This window comes from Helianthus annuus, chromosome 12 (assembly GCF_002127325.2).
Source record: "Helianthus annuus cultivar XRQ/B chromosome 12, HanXRQr2.0-SUNRISE, whole genome shotgun sequence".
Lineage (NCBI taxonomy): Eukaryota > Viridiplantae > Streptophyta > Magnoliopsida > Asterales > Asteraceae > Helianthus > Helianthus annuus.
In genome coordinates this window covers 59,880,065-59,896,038 of record NC_035444.2, presented here as the reverse complement: position 1 = coordinate 59,896,038, position 15,974 = coordinate 59,880,065, and the positions used below count along the sequence as shown (strand labels likewise).

The window sequence follows — 15,974 nt, the reverse complement described above, 5'->3', positions numbered from 1 at the left end:
AAAAAAAAAATATAAAAACACTTGATATATTTCATATTAGACCGCATGAAATCTGTTCCGATTCTGAATTGACACTCGACGTATTTTTAATCGGGTTTTCTGGTTTGTGCTTGAATCGGCAGTATCTTCTAATTTCTCTTCTTTGTCATTGTCCCCAGAATCGTCTAAATTAATAATCTCACTCCATTTCCATTAAGATAGTGTCTTAGATCTCTTCTTTTGAGTCTCAAACTTCCGATCCCTATGAATGTCAAAAATTAAATACAAAAGTTAAAAAAGATTAAATAAACCTTAAAATTACATCTTCACTAAATTCACATTGAAGATTAAACTTGTATGGACTAAACATTGCACCATAAGAAATAATATCAATACTTTTATCACCATCATCCTACAATAAAACACACATATAATAACATAACGAACATGTTAATATGAAAGATATACGCAAAAATAATACTTAAAAACCAGCAAAATCAATACCTTAGAAGCTTGTTCGACAAATGTGTTGTTTAAATTGGCATGTTCATCATGCAACTGAATCTGAAAAATCAAATAAAGTAACATTCACATAAAAGTAAATAAAAGAAAAAAAAATATTCACTGCTGCGATATAACAAAACCGACCTTTCGCAACAATTGAATTCAGTATATGGATCCATTTTTTTTAGCTTTGTTTAGCAATAGATATAGGAGTGTCCTGCTATATTTATAGTAGTAACTATAGAAGTGCACTAGCCTAAGACCCCGCGAGTTTCGCGGGTGGCTTAACACACAAATATATAACTTAAAATTCTTGAAATAATCCTTTGAAAGAAATAAACGTTCAAGTAAGGAAATCCATCTCTCTACCCGTGGGTACGTAATGTATCAAACGAAGTTAGATTCAATCTAACTTTAAAAATTAAGCTAAAAATAAGGTAAGGCATCTAAAGTTTGTTGAGTTTCGAATCAAACCATATACCAAGTAAGATCACAGATATTGAAATAAGCGATTACGGGTTCTATAGCCCAAGGTTCCAACTATGTCATTAAATAAAATAAAAAGACATGTTTTCAAAAGGCAAAAATCCTTTAACGATTTTCGGTTATTATAAATCTATTAAACATTTATCTATTGACAAAAGAAGTAACTGATCTACACAAACGGATATCAAAAGAATTAATTAAGTGTGGATTTTCTGTTTTGTTATGTAACAACACCCAAAAAAACAGTGGACAAAACATATCTAGGACATAAAAACATGGATAGAGATTCCGATGAGAACACTCTTATGATTATATTCTTAGTTTGGCTTTAACGGATGCACCAAAACCAACTACATTCCTGGCCACTGCAACGCGCAGGTTTAATTGCTAGTTATATTTAAAATTTGGTTCAAGAGCCTTTTTTAATGGCAAGGAACGACGTGTGAACCACCGTGACACCGGGCGCTATGGCCAAGGTCGACTACTCGACCGCCGCTAGCCCCTTGGCTCTCCCAGATGCGCGGAAACCCGAGCTCCACCCGCCTGAAGGCACGACAGTGGAATAATTGGTAAAACCTCGCCTCCCATCCAAGACGAACCGGCCCACTCGTATTCGCCCTTCACCTGGATGCCGCAAGAAATAATGGGGAGAGTGAGAGTCGAACCTGGGTCACAAGAAACACCAAGTCTTTCCACAACCACTCCACCACTACCTCATTGGCTGGTTCAAGAGCCTTTTAAGCCGAAGAGCATAAATATTTCCCTGTGTAGACACATTGAAAACAAAGTTCAACTACAAATTTAAAGTTCAAACATTCAAAATTCAAAGGCATGTTTTCAAAAGTCAAAACTCAAATTTGAGATAAAGTTTTTAGTTTTCATTTTATCTCAGAATGTTATAATGTTACAATTTTATACAGTTACATACACATGTTCATCTTTTTCTATGCTCTCGCCAATTTTAATTCCAAATAGACAACTATTTGACCATTAAAACTCAAAACACATCTCCTCCGAATATGCTAACAGCAGCTTTAATATGCTCTTGTGAGCTATTTGCAGCCCCAAACAGGTACCACTACCAGTTATCAGTTTGGTTCAATGCGGCTGAAGAAACTGCAACCTACAATTTCATCCGTAAGCAATAAAATCCAAGCTCTAATCTAATCAGTTTAATCTTGCAACATGGAAACCACACCAAGAGAAAATACTTTGAATTTGTTCAGATTTAATCAAAATTAAATGAAAAAAATTAATTCAATAAGTTTTCAAGTGCATTTAACTAATTTGAAAATATACCAATTAGTAATTAGTAATAGATATGAAGACAGAACTGTAAAATCCCAATTTATATAATATATATACCAAATTGAAACAGATGAAAAATGCCAAATAGTATATAGCCGTTGGATTCAATCAGGGACTTTATCCTAGGAGCTTGTTTCCACATTAATCAGTAACATGAACCGCTGCAAAACAGGTATAAAAAATTAGCCACAAATTCACATAAATTTTAAACCACATCAGATCCAGTAAGGAAAAATACATTCAACCACATCTCCCTTTATTACTACTAGTAATTGTAAATACGATGGCCAAACACCTCCCTTCCTTGATTGAAAGATCTCATATGGTTATTATCCCGCTCGACTCCAAAACCATTTTATTCAAAAACATTTGATTATTATTATTATACGGTTTGTATAACTGTATTTAACACACTTAATTTTTTTATTGGAATTTGAGTGGTGCTCCCATGATTGACATCTACTCCTAGAGTTAATTTGCTAAGCAAGCAAATTTCATTTTAGTTATGATTAAGTAATGACTAAGCAATTCACTAAAATGTGCCATCAAATGATAACCATTTCCCAACTTAGCCATAAATATTTAAAACTTACCTGAGCCACATACCCGTATTCACTTACCTTCAAACAAAAATAACTATATATCGTGTTTTTCACCAACCACTCCACCACTACCTCATTGGCAAAAACTATAGTGCAAAGATTATTAACTACCTAATCAAAGTGCAAAGATTATAGTTATTCATTGGCATGATCTAATTAGATTATAGAACAATCTAGACAACTGTGTTCAATAGTATTGAGTCTTTATCTAATGACAAATGTCTCACCTCTCCACCACGTACTTTTTCAAGGGAGTTCAAATATTTTTATCATTCAACAAATAAATAGAAACATTGTTCCTGTCTTGATGCATAACAATTATCAATTAGTTACTTCAAGCTCTATATCCTCTTACATGTTTGTTAAGCTGGAGATAAAGAGCATAACCATTTTAACTAAATTAACAACATATAGTTTGAAAGGGTTAATATTAGCAATTAACATCTTATGTATATAAACACAAACCTTGTCATCATATCCAAACTCTGATGATACTCAAGCATATGAGCAAGCGAGTCGAACCAGTCTAGACTGGGGATTTTAACCCTGGTGCTTGTATATTACCGAGCTTGATGTTTGTTTGATTTTAACATACATACAGTGATACATTATTGGCGGTGACTGCGAATTAGATTCAGAAACTTTATTCAATATTAAACGACATAAAAAGGTAAAATAGAATTAAAAGTTGTTGAATATATTGATTACCAATTGATAAGTAGTATCAAGCAAGTAGATAATTTACTTCCCATTTTCATATAATTGTTGTGACCTGAAGATGACAGCCAAAAATGAATCTCAAAGAAAGTCAACAATCTTTAAAACATTTCTTACAAAGCTTGAACTCATCTACTACTGATTGTCTCAAGCATCATAAAGAATGAATTTGAGGGTGATAAAGTAGATACAAAATATGTAAGTATTCTACGTTTTGTAAAGAACTTAGTAACCGCTAAAGATGGGTTCTTTGTTTTTAGGTTTCCCATCTGAAAATGGCTGCAAAGAGACTTAAAGCTGCCTGGACTGTCCCCCATTATTTTGACTTTTTTTTATAATTTATGACTTCATGTCATTATCTTCATCAATTGAGATAAATTAATATTAACAAATTCCAAATAATAAATATTGTGCAATGAAGGTTGATACTTACATTAGGATCATCTCCAAAACCATCTCCTAAGGTCACCCCCTGCATGTGTGTAGTCAAGTAACTGCATATATTGAAATTCAAACGGTCAATTGACGTGCAAAATGTATAAATAGGTAACAATCTTATTTGTTGGAACATAAAACCTTAAATGTTTCTAAAGTACTGATTTAAGGTAACTTGTGAGAGCAACTACTACGATCATTGAGAGAAGTAGCACCCACGACTTGATTTCTTTGCCAAAATATATCAGATCAATAACATCAACATCAAATACGGATGAAGCACGGACCAGACAGATCAATAAAAATCAACCAACTATCACATGTTAAAAAAAACCAACCATCACACATTTATAGATAATAACCATCACTAATTGTCATATTATACCCTTAATCGTCATTACTTTTTGAATCTTGCAACCTTCTCACCTTCCTAAATGCATTGAGGGTAAACTTTTCGTTCTCCTAAAAAAAATCTGCAAATAAACATTTGTCTGTATTTTTGTGGACAATAAACTTTGGACAGAGAGAGGATCTCTTGATTTACCAACTGACCCGTTAGAAATAATACGAAGGTCACAATCATATTCAACCACATCAAAGAGGATGAAAAACAAAGGTCTCACTAACTATTTACTTGTGTATATCTTCAATAAACACATCCTGTAAACTGGTTACAAATAGTATTGTTACCAAGACCCGTTCATCAGTTTAAGTATTATGTTATATAACTACGCGATGTTTGAAAACACAAAAGTTAGTGCCCAAAATAGGCATAACAGACAGTTACCTGCATTGATCTCATTCATTGCTCCACGCACAGAGGGATCGGGTAAGATGTCGGCCATCAGTATGTGATTTATTTTGCACCCATATTCTACCATCACCTGATATATAATAGCACAGTCAGAAAATATCTCAAAGTTTATGGTAATCTTGAGCGATTAGTGGCAAAATCGTAATTTTGTATGCCCATAAACCTTGAACACATATGATTCCTAAAATATACCTTCTCAAGTTCCTCCAATACAGTTTTTGCAACTTAATTCTTTTGCTCAAAGAGTTGATCCAAAGTCATTCTTGGAGCCTGTGCTCGAACAACTGCAGCAAATTTGATCATTTAAAACATTTTTTATTAAAGATTTGACAATTTTGATCAGTGTGTGTGTTTTGGGAACACGGTCAGACATGTTTTGATCTATTATCCAACCTGACCGACCTATCTTTCCATGTCTAGTGATATAGGAGCTGTAAAAGAAGTAAATATTTACCATAAAAAACATAAGCATGAATTTGTTCTGCGAGGTTCTGCAACCGGTAGAATGCTTCAACAACACTTTACTTTATTACTTGGTACTGAATCGATGTATCTGAACAAATATGTTGCCATGCAAATAAAGGAATGCTAAAAGATATGAATGTTTAAGTTCCAAGCCTAAAAGACATATCATAGATATCATTGTGACTTCTAAACCTTTCTCACACAAATTTGTTTACATTTCATGTAGCCATGTAGGTGAGATATGGTAATATAACATATGAACCCTTAATTTAAGGACTAAGTCTCTTATACAAAAGGTTTCGGGAACTTGTAAGCATCTATAAATATTTATGAAAGACACATTTGGCTATTTCCTTTATAATGCATTAACAAATTAACATGCTAACTATGTATGTAATTTATATACAAAAAGAAAAAGAAGTCACTATGTCCGTTCGTGAACCCAACTCCATCCACCTTGACTTGACCCGTTAGTCAATCCACAACAGTGAGGAGTTAAAAATCCGGGTGTCAACTATTTGCATCGTGATGAGAACATTTTTATTTAAAAGCTTTACAATCTTAATTATCTTATCTACATGGATCACAAGAATCAACCCATTCTTTCACCAATTAGTAAAACCATAAATAATAAAAAAAAAACTACAGGTGAAACTAAATGATAATATGAATTTATTTAAACCTGACAATCTTGACCCGAAGAGGAGCAAAATGGGTCGGATTGGGTAAACAACTTTAGTATATTGAGCTGGAATGAGCACTCATTTAAAGATAGCCCATTTGTATAACAAAGGATTCAAGTTGTCGCCTCTAGCCGCAATGTAAAAGGCAATATTACCTGAAGGCAATATGCGTATGCAAAAACAGCATATGTGCTTAAACATAATATAGTTCCCAACCTTCTTGTGTTTGTTTTCTCTTCTACATATACCATAAAAGCGCAAAACACAAAAAACCCAAAGGAATAGAAACACCAATGGGTCCACACTAAATATGCTTAAATGGCCCTTAATTCACATTAAGAATATTACCTTTTTTACCTGGTGGGTCCACATTAAATACGCATAAATGAAGAAACCTTATAGGATTTGACAAATATTATGAGGACACTAACCAGGGTAACGGTGGCAGGCATGCCAAGGCTTTGTGAAGAAAATGGTCTTCCATCTGTATCATTTTCTATTAGCACAACCTCACAACCTGCACCATTTGGTCAGTTAAATTAGAATTCCCAAAAAGAAAACCGATATATATAATAAGCAGATACATTATAAATATAACTTACATCTGTTTCAGTTTCCCGATCACCAGTATGTCCTATTGTGCGAACATAATGACCGGAAGGGTATCTAAATTGGCAATCCCATGTATAACAGAAACAATAATTCTTTTGTCAAGAAGATTCCCAAGATTGCGAGTTTGAATTCGTATCTTAGGAAATGTTAGCGCTAAGGCTGCGTCCTGATCACTTCTGCCATGGCACTGTTTTTCGGCAAGCAAACACGAACCACAAGTCATTAGACATGGATTATTCGGTTTCAATATTCTCATGAACACCATAAATATAAACCCATCATGCGCAAATTTTAAGTTAAATATCTGGAATTGGAACTATACACAATTTTGAAGTGTTTTCTTACCCAATCATGAACTCCACGTGTCTCTTTCAGTCCTTATGTAATGCCTGAATACATACCCTAGTATTAAGATCAACTTAACCGAACTCAATTAACCGAAACCGAATGGTTATGGTTTTTTGATAACCGAAGTGCTCGGTTATGATTACGTTTTTAGACAATAACCAAACCACACCAAACCGACCCATGCTCACCCCTAACACATACACCACCATGGCACCATCTCATACAACCATCTTAGACTAAGAACTTGCTGGTGTTATTTAAACAAAACCAAAAGTGCATTTTGTGAAAGCTTGATGGTGTTATACAAACTTGCAAACCACATGTTAACAATTTTAATCACTTCTTTACCTAAAGCCAAATATGTTACTGCCACTTCTTTCTAAAGAAATTTGAACAATTACCGGTTCTAGAGTTAAAACTCAATGGGCATTTTCTAGACATCTTGAGTGCATTATAAGAATTTCTTGATAATATGTAAGTTCTAACTTCTCAGATATATCAAACTTAACACCAAAACTAAATACAAAACTTCTAAATCCACATTCTATACTTCAAGAAAACCATAAAAAATTCAACACAAAAAGCAACAAATTCAATCAATTTACACAAAAAAATAGAAAAAAAGTAAACAGTGAGCATCTAAATCCAAATTATAACTTGAAGAAAACCATCAAGATTCAAGCAATTAAGCAACACCCAGATTAAAATTAACACAAAAAACACCAAATTCAATCAAATTACAAAAAAAAAAAAAAAACAGCAAGCATCTAATCTCACATTATAACTTCAAGAAGACCATCAAGATTCAATAAATTAAGCAACACCCAGATGAAAACCAACACCAAATTCAATCAAACTAAAAAAATAAATAAACAACAAACATGCAAAACCACATTATAACTTGAAGAAAACCATCAAGATTCAAGCAACTAAGAAACACCCAGACAAAAACCAACACAAACAACAACAACAACCAATTCAGTCAAATTACAAAAAAAAAAAAAAAACAGTAAGCATCTAAATCCACATTATAACTTCAAGATTCAAGCAATTGAGCAACACCCAGATGAAAACCAACACAAAAAACACCAAATTCAATCAAATTACACAAAGAAAAGACAGTGAACATCAGAGAATATAACGTGTAAACTTGCCTGAACTGAAACTGCTTCAGATCTTGTGGTAAGAACCCTAGATTGAAAAAAACCAGATATTGGGAAGCAAATGGAGTTAAAAATGAAAATAAAAAGTGGGTAAATTATAATAATAATAATGAAATCAATTACCTGTGACTTAGAATCGCTAAACTCTTCGGTGCTGCCGCTGCCGTCGCCATTGGCTCCAGCCGAAGGAGAAGAGCCTCCGTCGTGAAAGGTTTCGACATCTTCACCGTTCCTTTCATACCTTTCTTCGTGATCCGTCATCTTTTTGTTGATTATCAGGTCTCGTTTTACAATCAAGGAAGACGTGTTGAGGATTGAATACAGACCGCGATAGATAATGAGTGAAATTAGGGTTCTTTTGAAATGGGTGAGATGAAGAAGCAATAGATGAAACAAACGACCCAGAGGATTCATTGAGAGAATCGGCAAGGTGAAATACAGAATTAGATCTAGGGTTTTTATTTGAAATAGGATTTAGAAGGGAAGTAATTCATGTTTATGGAAACAAAGGATGCGATAGAACGCAGTGTGAAAAGAGAAAAAACGTTCTCTTATTTTGCCGCTCAAATGAAAAGAATATGGAGTGTAAGAATAACACGTGGCAATAACATGTTTAAGATAATGCTATGTGGCATAAGTTTATTTTGTTTTATTAGAAGTAGTAGATTAGGGTTTAATTTAGATTTTCCACTCCTTTATTTAGGAAGTTTGTTGTGGTTAATTTTAAGTTTTTATAAGATATATCTAAGTATACATATTAGGCAGTTTTAATAAAATAAAATATGACAGAAAAAATCTTCATTTTATGTTACGGTACTTTTAATTCCTTTTGTTTTTGTTTGCATAGATGGAGCCCATATTTGTAGATTAGGCACATTAGATCACAGGTATTAATTACTTGTACATTAACGCATAATCGACTTGTACCTTTTAATTTGTGTGTCGATATTGAATAAGACAACTACCGAAACGTCGACAAAAATGTGTAGGTCGTCATGCTATATTTGGATTTTTTTTTAAAACAGTATAGTTTATAAGATATGTCAAGAATACGTAAAAAATGATAAGTTTGTTATGGATGAGTGAATTGTAACTAATTATCTATAATTTTGTTAAAACCTTAGGGATTTAAGTGTAATAATTTTAGGGGCTAAAAAATAAATAATGTTTAAAAGACGAAACTACCCTCATTTTAGGGGTCTTTCTATAAATAAAGAGAGAGAAAAGTTCTTACTTTTTGGGTATCTTAAAATGCCCATACCTCATGCATTATAATATAGTATAGATATAAATGGTTTATATCGAATTTGATTTGTTTTACACTTGGCTTGGGTTATACGCCCTTTCTTGGATTCTACTTTAGGTGTTATTGACGGTTAAATTGTCGAATCGCTCAAACCAAAGCAAGTTTTTAGTTGGCTTGATATCCAGACGGTTTGGTTTTGGTGATTTGTTGTTTGATGGTTCTGTCCAATTTAATGAAAGACGGTTGAATTGATCTAGTAGTTGGATCGGTTTCGGATAAATTATATATGTATATTTTTTTGTGTAGATTCTAAAGAAACTTAGAACTTGGAACCTCTCAATACATAAAAGTGTTTGGCCACTTAATCTAGAAAGATTAATGTTATATTTCTAGGTAGCTAAATTAAATACTCAAATCTAAAAAAAAACATCTTCTTTGTTTTTATATATTATTCCTTTTCTTTTAATGACGAATTTTATAATAAATCTACTCTTAAATTACACCAAGTTGTATCTGATTTATCCAGTATCAGAAATTGAACTCTGGTCTACTCCCCAAGAAACAAAGCCGCCACCACCACCTAGCCAAAACTGGAATGACATATATTTTTCTTTTTTAATATACAACATAAAATTATTGTTGGCAATTGTTTGTGGATCGGTGGGAATGCGAAAGAAGCGTGAAAAAAAAAAATACATAACTCAACAAATAACAATTATAAGACCTTTTTAACAATTTAAGTTCTATTCTAAATGTTGAAGTTATTATTTATCTTAATTATTTTTTATGTTGATTATGTTGCCATAACTTAATTAGTGGGTTACATGAATAACCTATAAATACATGCGCATTTGTAATGTGTAAACAACTTTTGGTATTAATAACTCTCTCATATGAGTTTCATTTCTAAACTTAGAATGTATCTAGCACTTTTACCTTCCATTCCTCATCAATTATACTATTAGGGTCTGTTTGGTATGGAGTAATGGAACAGATGAGAGAATGGAATGAACGAGGTAATGGAATGGACAACGGAATGAAATGGATCATTCCATTCCATTGTGATGTTTGGTTACTTATATGTGAATAGAATGAATCATTACTTTGTACAATTTGATAAACAAAAAAAGATGAAGTAACGAAACACAACTGTATTAAAAACGACAAAAATATAATTGCCTCAATAATAATAATAATAATAATAATAATAATAATAATAATATATTAATGATAAAAAATTAATAATAGATTTTTGATATATATTAATATTAGTATGAATATTAATAAATATAAATATAAATACAAATAAAAGTATAAGTATAAATATAATAATAATAATAATAATAATAATAATAATAATAATAATAATAATAATAATAATAATAATAACATATTTCTTTTCATTCCTTGAAGGAATGGAAAAAAAACACCTACATACCAAGGAATGAAAATTATTATATTTGGAAGGAGTTACATTCCTTTGGAATGCTCCATTCCATTACCACATTATAACTAGACATGTTTCTTTTCATTCTATTAGAATGACCCATTCCATTCCACCTTCCATTCCTTCATACCAAACGCTACTTTAGTATTACTTATCACATCATTCTGGTTTTAGGATTGGTCAACTAATTAACCAATAATAATGTAGTTGGTTCGATCTGATTGTTAATATATTGGTTACCCTATAAAACATAAACTCTATATAAAAATAATGTGCATCCTTCTTAAATAGAAGCTTTCTAGTAGCACAAATTATTGACCGTCAACCACGCCACCTATGGTGTTGGATATGATTGCGTAACCACATATTCAGTTTTTCTCCAACTGACCAATTCTTTTAAGAGGATAATGCGTATGATAAAGTAACACTTTAAATAAATTAATATAATAGGAAATTAAATGTTACTTTTCTAATAATAAACGTTTAAAAGGCAAAAGTTGGTGGGAAAACGTGTAAACATGATTGGAGTTATTCTAACTTTTCTTTTACAAAAAGTTATCTTACGGTCAAATAAAATGTCAAAAAGACGTAAAAAAATTATATACGTTTTCTTGATTTTGCAAAACAAAGAAAGATCGAACCGTGGCATGTTTGGTTGCATTTTACGCACATAAAATTGTACGATGTAAATGATTTTCAATTATTTGATTACCTTAAATCCTTAATATATAGAATACAATATTTAGTGGAACCCTTTATATAACGTACCCAAACTATTTAGTGAAACGATGTATGTTATAAGAAATTAAAAATCTTGAAGGTGTGGCCTAGTATCCTCTAGTAGGATTTTTTGTTCGAATTCAATATTTATCGGTTTTCTTTCTTCAACCGTCTTGAGAGCCGCATGCATGATGCTAAGATCACCCGTAGTGGCACTTAATTTGGGCGTCCCCCCATCCACACCCTTTGACGCCTACACACCGCCCCCTGGGGCGTTTTTTTGCATTTTTTTTGTTGGGTATGTTGATTAATGCGCCGGATTGTTCAAAGTTTGACCAATAACAAATTTCCAACTCATTTATTTGTTTTATTTTTTTAAAAAAAGATAATAATTGGGTAATTATTGTTGAGGCATTATAAGGCATTATACCACACACTCATTTTTAACAAATGCTCTTTTGCTGACTAGGCGGCCATGTGTCGCTTCATGCCCAAGGATGTAGCATTTGTTTCACTCACCACTACATATGGTCTAACTGCATTGTAGTTGATCCTGCAATTATTAGGTTTTTGGTGAGTTGTAAGTTTCAAGAACTAGTTCTCGCAATTTAAGTTAATCATAAAATCAACAATTTGACGAGATATAACTTAGGCCTTTTTTGATTCGCAAACTGCACCGGAATTATATATATATATATATATATATATATATATATATATATATATATATATATATATATATATATATATATATATATATATATATATATATATATATATATATATATATGTTAAGACACAACTTGGTTGCTACATTGCCAAAGGTTATTTTAGGTATTTTCTAGATTCATTCTTACTACATGCACATTAAAAGAAGGCTTTGATTAGTAGTGACTGTCACAAATGAATAAACTTTTACATTTTTTCACTCGCCACTATTCTTTTGAAACTTGCAATGCCCGAATGCCATCCAACTTTTCTTTTCAAATGCATCCACGTATCCGTTTATTTATTTTTAATATTTTATAGCATACAGTTATAATCTAAATATGATAATAGACAAAGTGAATGAATAGTGCCACATAGATGGTTGGCAGTATTCTATTGGACCATATTTTTCTTACCACGTGTTTCCTTTTTACATCCCCTGAGTTGCCACGCATCAGTTCAAATCACCTACATAAAAACTCACCGCCACCGCAGATAAAAACTGAGAGAGAAGTGAAGGCGGCAAAAGGGAGATATAGAGAAAGGGGGGCGTGAAAAATCATCGTCACTAGTCAAGCTCTGTCGCTGACCCACAGATCCCATTTTCTCATCCCACCGACTTCTTCTCTGGCCACTCAATCCGCCTCTTTCACCGTCATTGGAGGTAACTTCTGCTTCTAATCCTTCTCCAGCATCAATTGTTCGTTTTTGATTTCAACTACTTGCTTTATTCAATGCCTTCTTGTATAAACCCTAGCTTTCAATGCATATTGTAACATCTATGTGTAATTAGAGTTTACGGTTACTGAATATCGAAGAAACACTTCGGATCTGATTTTTAGAAGGTGGATAGTTTTATTTGGACTTTTAGTTCATTTTTGAATTTTGTTTTTGTAATGAAGGCAATTAAGTCACTTGAAGGTAGAATATGTAGTTCGATTCAGATTAATTGTAGTGTTGTGTGAGAAATTGTTGAGGAGATTTGAATTTGAACTCAAATTAAAGATTAGTTACAGTAGATATAGGATTTCAACTAGAATGAAGAGTAGGAAGTTGAATCGTTAGGAAGTTGAATTCGTGTTTTTTTGGTTATTGAGATTTGTTGTTCTAATGGGTGCGATTAGGTCACCTGAAGCAAGAATATGTAGGCCGGTCCGGATTAGTTGCAATGATGTGTAAGAAATTTGTTGAAGAGATTCGACTTTGAACTCTAACCAAGGGTTATGTACGACTAACACTACAAAATTTTAATCATGTTATGTAGATGCATCATGATAGTCGACTGCATTTCAACGTCATTAAGATTTAGTTATGATAACTTACTGTTACATTTTCTTGTAGATTTAGAATTTCAACTAGAGTGAAAATTAGGAGCTTAGAAAGTGTCGGCAAGAAGGAAAAATCAGCAACGATAACAGACATAAACTACGTTTTAGCATAATTAGAAAGTTTTCTTACAAGTTATTTATTTGACTGATATCGTATTTTGGATTTGTAGCTTGAATCGCGGTTGATTTTATGCCTCACAATGAGGCTGATCAAGTAGATTACATGGCAGAATAAGGGCGCATGTCGGATTTTGTAGAGAATGTGGAAGAGGAAGAAAACGTCGGTGGAGATAGATTATTACTATATGGTCAGTTTGATTTTTTTTCCTGCTATTAAATTAACAACATGGGGCTTGTCGGTTTAGGTTTTGTTCATAATCTATCATTGAACGTAGTGTAATATGCTCGATTTTCAAAATTTTAATACATAATAGCAGACAAAGGTGATGGATACGTTCTATGATCAAGCGAGAAGTGGGAAGGATGTTCAAGTCATACCATGGGGCAAATTTAATATAATAAGCGAGAGTTATAGACGAACTTGATTCGAACAATACAAGAAGTATGAGAATATTCTCGTGTCGGGTGATGCAGTTAATAAGGTATAATCTTACTTCTTCCATTTACAAAATGATTACCTTTTCAACTTATTAATACATAATATCATATGGTAATTTTATTATGGGTGTACAAATGCGAACATAAGTCGAAGGGTGGTAACTACCATGAGTTCCTTCATAATTTGCATTTTTATTAGGTGATGATAGATGTTCGCTGATGGGAGTTGGTGGGATTTTGTGAGGATTGAGATCACTAGACAACCCGATTGTATGTTCGTCTATGGCTCCATGGACTCTAGCGAGATTTAAGATCCCTTGACAGTTGTACATCTTGGTAATCGATAGTAATCGTCAGACATTTACTTCACGCTTGTACATGGTTTGAGCTCTGTGATACACTGTAGTGTTACATCCTGGATAAGGTACATTATTAAAATATATAAATTTCTACTTTTGAAGAATGTATATTCAAACTTAATTTATTGATATAGTTTTTTTGGACATGTTGGCATCCCTGAGCTATCTCATGAAGCATCATGAAGCATCAGGCATTTACATCTGGTGCTTAACACAAAACCCTGAATGTTACAAGCAATGGGTAAGTTCCAAGTTTTCTTACGAAATCGAGACATGTTATTTATATTTTTGTTAAAAAGCAACACATTAGTATTTGAGTAAGTTATTTACATTTGTGTTAAAAAGCAACACATTGGTATTTGAGTAAGTTTTAGTTAGTTGTGGGTTCATTTGGGATGCATTTTAATAACCTGTGTGTAACCACCACTTAGCACGTCAAGCCATTTTAATAACCTTTCTTGAACTCATGTCTTTGGTATCATGAGGTATGAAAGTTATAATATGTTGGTTTATGTGTACAGACATAATACACTAAGAGCTTTAATAGATTCAAATATATATGATCTAAACATATAATACACTAAGAGCTTTAGTAGAGTCAAATATATATGATCTAAACACGTTATAACATACGATAATTTGTTTAATACACTAAGAGCTTACGATAATTTGTTTTTTTTTCTCTAAAAGTATTTGACTGGGTTAACGGGTTGATGTTTTAATTGTAACTCTTTTAGTGGAGTTTGTTTTACGCTTGAGGATATGCTAGATGGTTTGTGACTTTGCTTTCGGAAAATTCTACATTGAATATACATTATCTGGTTCAGTTGTGCAAATGGGCTTTCTAGCAGCTTTTAAGAGATACAAACCCTCAAAAGGAGCTACGGATGCTCAAGATCCACCCAAAAGCATTGAACTTTCTGCAGATCAAGTTAAATTGTCATATGACTGGATTACGAATAGAGCCAAAGGTTTGGATATAACATGGTGCAGCAGCCGGAGACATTTCAACATTAATGTTAGGCGAACTATGTTTTTTCTGTTTGGTCATGTATTTTATTTTTTTCTGTAGCCTGTATCAATATCATGCCGATGTAGTATCTTGCTATGTCGGTGGTTTCACTTTGTTGATAATAATAGTCTCCGTTGCCTTTAAAAAAATATAGATGTAAATTACCTTATCTATTTTTAAACAATTTGTATCAGCTTCATTTGTACAAGTAAAATGTTTAAACCGATTCGGTTTAGCGCGCCGCAACGCGCGCGGGGTATTAACCTAGTTTAATTAAAAAAACAAATATGCTTTTGTGTTTAGTTGTTTTTCTCAACGTTCTGGTATAATTTTTTTTTTTTTTTTGAGTTACAGTTAAAGCAGAGTAACTTTTTGGGTATCATAGGGAATGCAAGTGTCAGTAGTGTCGTACCACTACTCTGATGAACCGAACCAATTCTAACTATACAACATTAGGACCGAGATTTTTGTTTTTATGAT

The 15,974-nt window shown here is 32.6% G+C and overlaps 2 long non-coding RNA genes across 6 annotated transcripts; one reads left to right on the top strand and one right to left on the bottom strand.

Moving 5' to 3' along the window:
• Positions 1-1,886: 1,886 nt before the first annotated feature.
• LOC110895073 lies at positions 1,887-7,106 on the bottom strand. Of its 3 annotated transcripts, none has more exons than XR_002566885.2 (10): positions 6,951-7,106; positions 6,596-6,792; positions 5,300-6,510; positions 5,038-5,129; positions 4,819-4,915; positions 4,030-4,090; positions 3,588-3,651; positions 3,345-3,500; positions 2,335-2,438; positions 1,887-2,092 (listed from the first exon to the last, which is right to left on the bottom strand). It is a non-coding gene; the product is annotated as an uncharacterized LOC110895073 (long non-coding RNA). The 3 variants fall into 3 exon arrangements; XR_004874146.1 differs by having other exon boundaries at positions 1,887-2,438; positions 5,300-5,398; positions 6,425-6,510; XR_004874145.1 differs by having other exon boundaries at positions 1,887-2,438.
• Positions 7,107-12,726: 5,620 nt separating this feature from the next.
• LOC110895075 lies at positions 12,727-15,687 on the top strand. Of its 3 annotated transcripts, none has more exons than XR_002566888.2 (6): positions 12,727-12,901; positions 13,736-13,873; positions 14,000-14,167; positions 14,323-14,547; positions 14,617-14,723; positions 15,310-15,687. It is a non-coding gene; the product is annotated as an uncharacterized LOC110895075 (long non-coding RNA). The 3 variants fall into 3 exon arrangements; XR_002566887.2 differs by having other exon boundaries at positions 12,728-12,901; positions 14,003-14,167; XR_002566889.1 differs by having other exon boundaries at positions 12,728-12,901; positions 14,003-14,167; positions 15,220-15,687.
• The last annotated feature ends 287 nt before the right edge of the window (positions 15,688-15,974 follow it).